The 12,519-nt window shown below is 44.2% G+C and overlaps 1 long non-coding RNA gene and 1 pseudogene across 2 annotated transcripts in view; one reads left to right on the plus strand and one right to left on the minus strand.

Annotated features, from left to right (window-relative positions):
* LOC307198258 overlaps positions 1 to 12,519 on the plus strand; it is a 19,557-nt gene continuing 7,038 nt past the window's right edge. The window contains exon 1 of the long non-coding RNA XR_013831592.1: positions 1 to 133. This is a non-coding gene — a long non-coding RNA (uncharacterized lncRNA). The remainder of the gene's footprint in view (positions 134 to 12,519) is intronic.
* LOC307198256 (pyrin-like) lies at positions 9,148 to 10,926 on the minus strand (annotated as a pseudogene). The gene has a single exon. The product of its transcript is annotated as a pyrin-like (transcript).

The raw sequence follows: 12,519 nt of genomic DNA on the forward strand, positions 1-12,519 counted from the left end.
AGGCCGGCCGGCGGAGCTCTCAGGGACGCAGGGAGGTCAAGTTGGCAGCAGCCACTCTCTCTGCGGCTGTACCTGGGAGATGGAAAGCAGAAGGCTGGCTCAAACCCTCCAAGACAGGTTGGCACCACTCCAGGTACGGACGGTTTAGCTGCAAGGGCTACTGGGAAATGTAGTTCGGTGCTAAACAGCCAATGGGAGATCGCCAGGCGCCGCGGTTGGGGCGGAGCAGGGCCGGGGCTCGACCGGAAGCGGGACGTCTGACGGACCGGAAGGTCTGTGAGAGGCAGACGCAGTTTCCGCCCCAGACCCTTGGGTCTATCAAAAAATTGCGGTGGCGGCGAGGTGGTGGTAGGTTGTGGGTTTTGTCGGTTCTAGGGTGCTGTTACAGCCGTCCCTTTCGGCAGGGGCGGCCCTTCGGTCAGAGCCGGGCGAAGCTCCCCTCCTCTATTGACCAACTTCTACACAGAGGTCTGGACCGGCCATCTTATTTTCTCAGGAATTCTAGCTGTCCATTTCCGTTACCGTCCTCAATTCGTCTTTTCTTTCTGCATTGTTCCCATACTCGGTTCATTTTCCAGTGAGGCAGTGATCAGGAATTGGGGCCACACAAGAGCAGGGATTGCCTTATTCTATGTAAACGCCAGCCTCAGGTAGGATGACTAAAGTGAAAATGAGTTGTGTTTATTAACGGTAACTGTAGGTGACTCACTCAGCTGTGATCTAAAACATGTTATAAAGAGAGTAGTGTCAAAACCGTGTGGCAGGGGCTTCCCTGGTAGCGCAGTGGTTAAGAGTCCACCTACTAATGCAGGGGACACGGATTTGAGCCCTGGTCCGGGAAGATCCCACATGCGGCGGAGCACCTAAGCCCGTGTGTCACAGCTACTGAGCCTGCGCTCTAGAGCCCCTGAGCCACAACTACTGAAGTCCTTGTGCCTAGAGGCCGTGCTCCTCAACAAGAGAAGACAGCGCAATGAGAAGCCCACACACCGCAATGAAGCATAGCACCTGCTCAGCACAGCTAGAGAAAGCTCTCGCGCAGCAACGAAGACCCAACACAGCAATCAGTCAATCAATCAATAAAATAAAAAAGAAAGAAAGAAAGAAAAAACTGTGTGGCAACAAAACTTAAAAAACAAAACGAATACCTGTCTTTCCAGACATCAAAATTACAAAAAAAAACCTTCTTTAATCAAAGCAGTGTAGTTTGAACTACACGTGAATAAATAGAACAGTATAGCCAAAATTGATCTGAATATATGTCGACCTGTATGCAAGGATAGCATTTAACTTGGTGCTAGCAGAAATGATTCTTCTGGGAAAAAAGGCTCTTGTCTTTACACTACATACAAAAAGATGGAATTTAATAGCCAATGAAAGAACGCTTAAGAGAAGGTTAAGTTTAATATTGAGGCGAAATAGGAAACTGAGGTGCCTTAAAGTAAAATATAAGCTTGTGTGACTGTATTTAAAAAAAAAACTTTAGAAAACAATAAAGTCAAGCAGTAGACTGGGACATAATTGTAGAAGATAAACCAGATAAAGACTAAGGCATTCCCGGCATTCAAAGAGCTCCTGCTAACTGACCAAAGACTAAGGCAAAAGCTATGAAGTCATTCCAAAGAGGAGGAAAACTAAATGATCATTAACATTTGAAAAGATGCTTAATGGGAATTCCCTGGTGTTTCAGTCGTTAGGAGTCTGTGCTTCAACTGCAGTGGGCATGGGTTCCCCCCCTGGTTGGGGAACTAAGATCCTGCATGCCCCTTCATGCAGTGTGGCAGAAAGAAAGAGAAAGGGAGGAAGGGAAGGAAGGAAAGAAAAAGAATGAAAAGATGCTTAGCCACTTTGGAAACAGTTTGGCAGTCTTTCAAAATGTTAACATAGATTTACTTACTATAGGATCCAGCAATTCCATTCCTAGGTATAAACCCAAGAGAAGTGAAAACTTGTACCTGAAGAGCAGCATTATTCATAATGGCTGAAAAGTAGAAACAACCGGTCTATTGAACAGATTAACAAGATATAGTATATCCATATAATGGGTTATTAGCAGTAAAAAAGGAACAAAGCAGTGATACATGCTGCAACATGGATGAACTTCGAAACATTGTGCTAAGCCAGAGAACCCAGTGACACAAGACTTTGTGTGATTCTTATGTGAAATGTCCAGAATAGGCAAATCCATAGAGATAAAAAGGTTAGTGGTAGCCAGGGGCCGGGGGCAGAGAGGAATAGCAAGTGAATGCTAAGCAGTGCAGGGTTTGTTTTGTGGGTGATAAAAATGTTCCGGAATTAGTGGTGATGTTTGTACACATTGTGGATATACTAAAAACCACTTAGTTGTGTATTTAAAAGGGTGAATTTTATGCTATGAGAATTATATCTCAATTAAAAAAGACCGCCAGACAGGGAAAATTATGTCCTACAAATACAACTGCTTAGTATGTAAAATATTTATGAAGAAGTACTACAGACAACTAAGTTCAAAATCTAGAGTCCACATGGCAAGTAGTTAAAGGACCTGTACCATTTTTATAGACTTGATGGAAGCAATTTTCACATGTTGAAGTATAGGGAAGTCATTCTGGCTTATACGTGATTTGGCTTGACCTTTATACTAACTAGAATAGGCCTGTCTTATGGCCTGTCAAACATACATTATACATCTGCTTTAACTTTTTTTTTTTTTTTTTTTTGCGGTACGCGGGCCTCTCACTGTTGTGGCCTCTCCCGTTGCGGAGCACAGCCTCCGGACGCGCAGGCTCAGCGGCCATGGCTCACGGGCCCAGCCGCTCTGCGGCATGTGGGATCTTCCCGGACCAGGGCACGAACCCGTATCCCCTGCATCGGCAGGCGGACTCTCAACCACTGTGCCACCAGGGAAGCCCTGCTTTAACCATTTGAAAAAAGAAAAAGGAATGCAGTTACCAGATTGTTTAGAATTCCACTTTGAAGATAGGGATAAGTGCCCCCCCCTTCCCCGCCCCCACGATGCCAGTGCTGGTACTCCTTTGAAGATGAAGTTCTCTTCCCAGACACCAAGGTCATGCTAACTAGCTGTGTGCCTGCTAATCTGTCCCTTTTGAAACCTTGAAGGAATGTACCTCTGTCATGTTTGATGTTTCTTCTTTGTTCTGACAAGATATAAAACTGTGGTTCAGATATTCAAAATACAGCCAGGTGGGACTTGTCTGGTGGTCCAGTGGGTAAGACTCCATTCTCCTAGTGCAAGGGGCCTGGGTTCGATCCCTGTTTGGGGAACTAAATCCTGCATGCATGCTGCAACTAAGAAGCCTGCATGCTGCAAGTAAAGATCCAGCGCAGCCAAAATAAATTAAAAAATAAATATTAAAAGAAAAATAGAGCCGGGTGGCGATTGAGATGTAGTTTCAGACATGTGCCTGCATCATTGAGACCCTGAATTTTCTGAACTGTATCAAACTCAAGGATACCACAAGCCATTTTCAAAACAGTATCTGCTAGTAGCTGCCAGCTGCAACCTAATGGTCCAACGTTTCCCCTTGTAACTTTGCAACTATTTTGGACCCCAACCAGTCCATACTTAAAAAGCACTCTTACTTCTTGCCAGCTTCAATTGTAGTTCTTTTTTTAATTTTTTTTATTTTTGGCTGCATTGGGTCTTTTGCTGCACGCGGGCTTTCTCTAGTTTTGGAGAGTGGGGCTACCCTTCGTTGCAGTGCGTGGGCTTCTCATTGCGGTGGCTTCTCTTGTTGTAGAGCATGGGCTCTAGGCACGCGGGCTTCAGTAGTTGTGGTACACGGGCTGTAGAGCACAGGCTCAGTAGTTGTGGTGCACGGGCTTAGTTGCTCCACGGCATGTGGGATCTTCCCGGAGCAGGGCTCAAACCCGTGTCCCCTGCATTGGCAGGCAGATTTTTAACCACTGCGCCACCAGGGAAGTCCTCAATTGTGGTTCTTGACAAACAACATATGTAGCTTTGCGGTTTTTGCCTATACGAGCCTCCCCTATTTTGTAGTCTGATGGAACACAATTCAGGTGCTTCTTAAATCTGTATCTTCCAGGCTGTAGTCCTCAGTTTGGCTTGAATAAAACTCTTTTCTATTACTATTATAATTGTTTATCAAATATGTGTGTTTGGGCTTCCCTGGTGGTGCAGTGGTTGAGAGTCCGCCTGCCGACGCAGGGGACGCGGGTTCGTGCCCCGGTCTGGGAAGATCCCACATGCTGCGGAGCGGCTGGGCCCGTGAGCCATAGCTGCTAAGCCTGCGCATCCGGAGCCTGTGCTCCGCAACAGGAGAGGCCACAGCAATGAGAGGCCCGTGTACCACAAAGAAAAAAAAAATGTGTTGACAGAATGAAGCAAAAGAGTAGAAATACACATGGAAAAATTCATAGCCTCATTAGCAGGTAATGAAATAAATTAAAACAGGTAAGACCTCATTACATCTCTATTACATCAGCAAAAATTTTAAACGACAAACATTGCTTTGGGCGTGAAACATTCTTTCCAAAATATTGTATGGCCAACTACTGCAAGTGTTATCAAATAGCTCACATTCTGGAACAATTTTAGGAATAACAGGAGAAAATATATGTGTATGGGGAGGAGGTGGCAAAAAATGTACGCCAAAATATATATATATATATATATATATATATATATATATATATATATATATATACACATATATACACCAAGCTGTTTATGGAACGATAGCAAGGGAGAATTGGCAACAACAAATCACCAACCGTAGGGAACGGCTAAACAAATAGGGAACGTGAGCTGTGCCAGCATGTGGATTATGCATGTAGAACAAAGCTCCATGAAGAAAGCAAAGCGTGTGTTTTGTGCTCTGGTCACAACCATGGAGAACCTAAGTCCAATCTAGGCTTAGTGTGAAGATGGGAAGAGAAGTTGGGGTAGGAGGAGTTTGGGGTTCAATCTTCATTTGATCCTCCTTTTTTCTTTCCTTTTTTTTTTTTGCCATGCCATGTGGCATGCTGGATCTTAGTTCCTCAACCACGGATCAAACTCATGCCCCCTGCAGTGGAAGCATGGAGCCCTAACCACTGGACTGCCAGGGAATTCCCAATTCTCCTTTTCTCTTACATCCCTCTCTATGTTTCTTTATTTGTGTGTGTGTGTGTGTGTGATAATTTTTTTAAATTGAAGTATAGTTGATTTACACTGTTGTGCTAATTTCTGCTGTACAGCAGTGTGACTCAGTTGTACACATATATATTCTTTTTTTAAATATTCTTTTCCATTATAGTTTATCCCAGGAGATTGGATATATATAGTTCCCTGTGCTATACAGTAGGACCTTGTTGTTTACCCATTCTAAATGTAATAGTTTGCATCTACTAACCCCAAACTTCTAGTCCATCCCTCTCCCTCCCCCCTCTCTTTATGTCTCTTTAAATGGAGGATGATAGAGGGACATCTGTGAACTAGAACACCTAATATTCCACAGGCCCACAGATTTGCAGATACAGCTCAGTACAGAATAATGTGACACTTGGGATGTGTGTCAAATGTTTTTCCATGACAGCAGCCCCATCTTTTTCTTGGTCTCTTGTAGGGAGGTGGGATCTCACAGTAATCAAATGAGTGACAACAAATGCAGTTACAACTGCATTTTCTAATGGACTTATTTATGGGGCCCAGCCAATAATTCTAAGAACCACAGTTCATTAATACATGTACAAAAGTGTATTATAATAATCCAGTTTGCTTGTTTTTTCCTAAGGCTTCCTAAGTCCTCAAGATAGGGAGGATATCCCATAAATCAACTTGATTTAAACTTCCTCTCTGTCTCCCTTTGCTTCATCTCTCATTCTTTCTCTAATCTTCCTCTCCCCACTGTCTTATCTCCTTTGGACTATTCATAGAACAGATATTTAGTCTGGCCATAAAATTATGTGTTAAGGATATTTTTCCAAGTGATTTGTCTTAGCCATTTAGTATAATATCCCTGAAGTTCTAACAAGGCAGCTCCTCAAAGACTAGCTCACTAGCTAGGTAGTAGCTCTATCGATAGAAACTTGATTGGTGAATTGTATAAAATCCTCAAAACCCTAAAGTGTCTTGTTTCTGTTCCTTTGGGAGGTGAGGATAATCAGAGCAGTTTTTGGAGATGCAGGCAGGTTGACTCTGATTATAGCCTGCCAACAGGAAAATGTTGAAAGACCGGAATTGGGTTAACCCAGTGCACTAACCCCCAGTTCCAGAAAAACAGGAGAAACCTGGAGAAAAACTAGGAGCATATAGGAACTTCCCTGGTGGCGCAGTGGTTAAGAATCCGCCTACCAATGCAGGGGACACGGGTTCCAGCCCTGGTCCGGGAAGACTCCACATACCACGAAGCAACTAAGCCTGTGCGCCACAACTACTGAGCATGCACTCTAGAGCCCACGAGCCACAACTACGAGCCTGCATGCCACAACTACTGAAGCCCGTGTGCCTAGAGCCCATGCTCCGCAACAAGAGAAGCCACCGCAATAAGAAGCCCGTGCACCACAACAAACAGTAGCCCCCACTTGCCACAACTAGAGAAAGCCTGTGTGCAGCAATGAAGACCCAATGCAGTCATAAATAAATAAATGTATTTTTAAAAAAGTTAAAAAAAAAAAAACTAGGAGCATATAGTGGTGTCCTCCTTCTTCCCTCTAAGCAAACAGAATATTACTGGGCAGTATCCATAATGTGAGTGCACAGAAGGTCACTTTTACATGCACACACCAGACAGTGTAACATCAAACAGATGAACATTCTACAAAAATTCACAATTCTTCCATCAATTTAATATTCCAGGAAGACAGAATGGATAACATCTATCGCCTGGGCATTTAACAGTAATGCAATATATGATCAAAACAAATTCTAGTGCTTTAGAGTTCCAGCCTTTGCTGAAATGATTAGTCCTTTAGATCTATAGAAAAAATATACTACAGAGAATACCATCTTATATACCAGACTCTTGTAACAAAAGGCTTTGTTAGCACCCGCAGGCTTAATCATTGACTCTGTTAAAAATGATTTCTTTTTTAAAGTGTTTTTTTTAATTAATTAATTAATTTTTTTTTTTTTTTTTGCGGTACACGGGCCTCTCACTGTTGTGGCCTCTCCCATTGTGGAGCACAGGCTCCGGACGCACAGGCTCAGCGGCCATGGCTCACGGGCCCAGCCGCTCCGCAGCATGTGGGATCTTCCCGGACCGGGGCACGAACCCGTGTCCCCTGCATCGGCAGGCGGACTCTCAACCACTGCGCCACCAGGGAAGCCCTAATTAATTTATTTTTGACTGTGTCGGGTCTTCATTGCTGCGTGCGGGCTTTTCTCTAGTTGTGGTGAGTGGGGGCTACTCTTCTTTGCGGTGCACGGGCTTCTCATTGCGGTGGCTTCTCTTGTTGCGGAGCACGGGCTCTAGGCGCATGGGCTTCAGTAGTTGTGGCTTGCGGGCTCTAGAGCGCAGTCTCAGTAGTTGTGGCACACAGGCTTAGTTGCTCCGCGGCATGTGGGATCTTCCCGGACCAGGGCTTTAACCTGTGTCCCCTGTATTGGCAGGCGGGTTTTCAACCACTGCGCCACCAGGGAAGCCCTAAAAATTTCTGCTTCTAAGTGATTTTTCATCTTGAGACTTCAAAAGACATTTTTAACAATAAATGAAATAGAAATGCTCAACTAAAGGAAGTCATATTTGTAGCACTTAACTAATGGTCTCATACTGCTTCCTCTTTTCTGAGTATAATGGTAATTTTCTTACTTAGCCAGACTCAACTGTCTTATAGCTTTCTGATTTCCACTGCAACCTTGGAGAATACAACCAAAACTATGGATCTTATTAATAGTAGTTTAGACACCCACTAGAGAAAACAATACAAGCAAAGTCGTCTTAATCTCACCCTATAAAAGCCCTCCTACCCCTGGCAGAGTCTCAAAATGGTTCATCCCGTCTCCTCGGTGGATGCTAAAATCTTTCACTGTTGCCCTGTAGGCCGACATTCTCTTCCTGCATCCCTGTACCCTAAACTCTGATGCTCTGTGGTGGCTCCAGCATGATATGGACTGACATCGGCATGGTTTTGGTCTATGTAATGACTTACTGAAGGCGTTCATGTGATTTTTTTCAAGGTCTTTTTCTGTCCATAAACGATTTTGTTTCCCTTACCACCTACTTTAATCTAGCTGAGAAGTCTTGATAGTTTAATGGGTTTTGTTACAAAGTCACAGAATAATCGCTCAGTTTCCTGAAGTGATAAAGGTATAGTTGTTTTTACTCACTCTTCCAGCTCTCAGGCAAATAGAAACTGCAGACATATATAGGGTTTGGTCAAAGATCAAAGCGTAGTGGCTCAAAAGTATTCTTTCCTACTTATAATCAGCAAGTCATTCTAGGCAGAATTCTTCTCTATTCCATAGCTTTATGGTGATGATTAACTAAAATAAAAATGTGGAACTAAGCACGTAGTAAATGTATAATAAATATTATTATCATATATTATACTCTTATTATAGTCTACTTGTTAATAAGAATAAGAACATTGGATTTCAATCATGACTTGAACTCTACTTCCTGTGAATGATAACAAGCCACTTAACCTCTATTTGGCCTCCCTGAAACACTTTACTAGCTCTCCCTGACAGCACAATGAGGTCCAAATTCCTATGCATAGTGCATAAGGCTCTTGACAATATGAGTCTTGAGTTTCCATTCTCATACCACACTGACATACCATCAAAAACCCATCAAGCACTTTAAATTGTAAATCTCATGCTGCTTCATATTGTGACACTTCATATGCCATTCTTCACTTAAAATGCCTTTTCACCACTCCTTTTCAAAATAATTCTTAGTCATTAAGACTCACTTAAAGTACTCTGTGAAATTCTCTCAGAATCCTCTATTCAGTTACTACTTGTAACATGCTCACATATTGTTCCAATATATATTTATATTTTAGTACCTATGTTGCTCTGGGCTTACACATTTACTGTTCAGATCCTTACTACAGTTAAGGTTTTCACTAAAAGGCAGAAGTTTTATCTTGCTCTCTCTGTAATCTCAGCAACTGGTGCTGCTTTTAGCCCAAAATCAGTCCCCAAACACTGGTAGAAAAATAAGTAAATAAACAAAATGCATTAATTCCAGGCCTCAAAACTCTCATTTGTAAAATTAAAAAGTTATGGTTAATGATCATCTATGTAAGCTCTATGATGTTATTATTCATAAATAATTTTATTTATAAAAAACAAAAGGGAGGATAGAATGAGGGAACACATCCTTGCCATGGAGTCCTGAGGGAAAACGAGGGTGGGCTCTCTGTCTCAGAAGCATCTTAGAGTGCTAATTCATACAAGGATTTATTAAGCAACAGCTGTGTGCTTCCTTCTCTGAAATCCATGGCATGTCATCAATACATGTGTTCTCTTTACCCTTGGTTTACCAATATTTGTTTACCCAGCTTACTTCTGCTTCTGTTCCATAAGCTCCTTGAGCACAGGGCCTATTCTCTTATTGATTATATTCCCCACAGCAGCTGGAACCCAGTAGGTGTTCAATAATGACTGTTGAATGTATGGATTCAAGATACAGGGCAGGAGCCTGAAGAAAGATGCAAAGTGTTGGATATTCAGTGAGGCCCCTGGCCACCCACTGGACGGATATTCAGAGGATCCATGTTCTCTCCATCATGTGTCCTGGGGCTGAAGATAGGTTGAAGGGGCCCAGAGGAAAAGAAGCCAATGGATGTTGAGATGTGGGATTTGGCTGTCACAGTGTAAAAGGAAATGTCCCCAGTCTTGTAGTTCAGGAAGATGCCCACATGCCTGGGGGGCTCCCTCATCCGGGTGGAGGGAAAGTTGGACGCCTGGCACTCATTTTACTTCATCATCATTTCTACCCAATAACTATTCTCTGGTGAGAGAGCCATATTCTCCTTGCTGCTCGTGGCTGCCTTGCAGACACCCAGGACCCACCCTGTCTTGTCTCCCACCTTCACTTCTCAGTAGTGGCAGCTAGAGAGCAAACTCAGAGAGCCCAGGGCAATGATTCAGCTATAGAATCTTTCTGGACTAGCAGGTAGACGGTCCCACTTTTTTTCCAAGTCTCACACTCTTCAAGTCATCAGAGAAGATGAAAGATGAGGTTGGGGTGGGCAGCTTCTGCTTCCAGAATCACATTAACTGCAGAGAGAATTAGAATTCCTAGCTTGAGGTCCATGGGCAACATCCCCACAGGGTTCTCCCCACATCCAAGAAACGTGGACAGGGTCATTCTTCTGGAATGTACTGGGGGACAGCACAGGGACCCAGCAGGCCAGGTCTACTTGCCTCAGGGTGCCTGACCACCAGTCACTTCTGGAACTACAGAGAAAAGGAGATGGGAAAAATCCTGAGCATTCCCATTCAGAGGGCTAAATCTACCCTGGTCCCCACAACAAGGAAAGACAGTGACTCCCTCTCCCTGCTCAGGACTCGGCTTCCTCTGCTTGGATATAACCCCATTCCTCTCTGGTACCCAGGCCTGCCTTGGATACTCTGTACTCTGGTGAGTTGACAGTCAGTGACCCTGGCACAGAGCCTGTGAGGACTTGTCATGACTTTGCTCCCACCTTTGTTACAGGTGTTTTCTCTTTTCTAAATAATTCCCAGAAATCAACAGCACAAGGGAAAATTGCAGTAATCCCTGGCCAACACATACTACCACCACCGGACTCACCGTTGAACATTTCCATTTCTGAACGCAGGGTTTCTAAAAGGAGAAGGAGTTTGAGTTAGGTTCCCAGGTAGGGACAGGTGTGGGAGGGGCTGAAGGCAGAGTCAGAAAGGCCGTGGGGGATGGAGAAGGGACACCAGGGGGCTCCAGGCTACGTGGCTCTCAGGGAGGAGGTGAGCAGGCGCCTCCCATCTTCCCACAAGCCCACCTACCCAAGAAGTGCCTCATGCGCTTCTCCACAAACTCTGATTTCTGGTAGAGCAGGTGGATCTTTTCTTTCACCTCTGGAGGGGTGGCCCACAGTTCAGGGACAGTCACCTTCTTGGCCCTAGAGACAAAAGATTGTTGGCCCAAGAGGCCTGGAGCGTGGGGGTAGCCCAGGGTCTCATGAGCTGAAAGGGAGGTGCAGCCTCCACAGGGCACACCCAGTCCAGCCTTGGCTTCTCAAAGAAAGTTCTCCCTGGGCTTCAAGTTCTAAACACTGGTCCTCAACTCTGGCCATGGATTGGCATCACCTGGGGGAGTTTTAAAAACCACTGGTATCAAAATCACAGTGAGTTTTGATAATGGCCATAAAGTGGTACTGATGTTGAAATGCTCAGCCCAGAATTACTTATGTCAAATTAATTACACTTCCCTGAGTCTTTTTCTTTCTATTGAAATAAAAATGATATTAAGGGCTTCCCTGGTGGCGCAGTGGTTGAGAGTCCGCCTGCCGACGCAGGGGACATGGGTTTGTGCCCCGGTCCGGAAGGATCGCATGTGCCGCGGAGCGGCTGGGCCCGTGAGCCATGGCCGCTGAGCCTGCACGTCTGGAGCCCGGAGAGGCCACAGCAGTGAGAGGCCCGCGTACTGCAAAAAAAAAAAAAAAAAAAAAAAAAAGATATTAAGTGAGAAAAATAAGCACAATGAGATACCACTTCACAGCCATTAGGATGGCTACTATTTAAAAAAATAAAAAATAACAAGTGTTAGCAAGGATATGGAGAAATTGGAACCCTTGAGCACTGCTGGTGGGAATGTAAAATGGTGCAGACACCACGGGAGATAGTACTCTAGTTCCTCAAAAACTTAAACATAGAATTACTGTATGATACAGCAATTCCACTTCTGGGGATATACCCAAAAGAAGTGAAAGCAGGACTCAAACAAATATAGGTATGCCGATATTCATAGCAGCATCATTCACAGTAGCCAAAAGGTAGAAGCAACCTAGTACCACTGATGGATGAATAGATAAACAAAATGTATATACACATGATGGAATATTATTCAGCCTTAAAAAGGAATGGAATTCTGGCACATTCTACAACATGAATGAACCTTGAAGACATTATGCTCAGTGAGGTAGGTCAGACACAAAAACACAAATATTGTATGATTCCACTTATATGATGTAGTTAGAGTAGTCAGATTCATATAGACAGAGAGTAGAATGGTCGTTGCCAAGGGTTGGGGGAGGGGAGATTGGGGAGTTGTTTAATGGTATGGAGTTTCCATTTGGGAAGATGAGAAAATTCTGGGGATGGATCATGGTCATGGTTGCACAACAATGCGAATGTACTTAAAGCCACTGAACTGTACTTTTTTTTTTTTTTTTTTTTTTGCGGTATGTGGGCCTCTCACTGTTGTGGCCTCTTCCGTTGCGGAGCACAGGCTCCGGACGCGCAGGCTCAGCGGCCATGGCTCACGGGCCTAGCCGCTCTGCGGCATGTGGGATCTTCCTGTTCCGGGGCATGAACCCGTGTCCCCTGCATCGGCAGACGGACTCTCAACCACTGTGCCACCAGGGAAGCCCTGAACTGTACATTTTTAA

Source organism: Stenella coeruleoalba (assembly GCF_951394435.1).
Source record: "Stenella coeruleoalba genome assembly, chromosome: 15".
NCBI classification, from domain to species: Eukaryota; Metazoa; Chordata; class Mammalia; order Artiodactyla; family Delphinidae; genus Stenella; species Stenella coeruleoalba.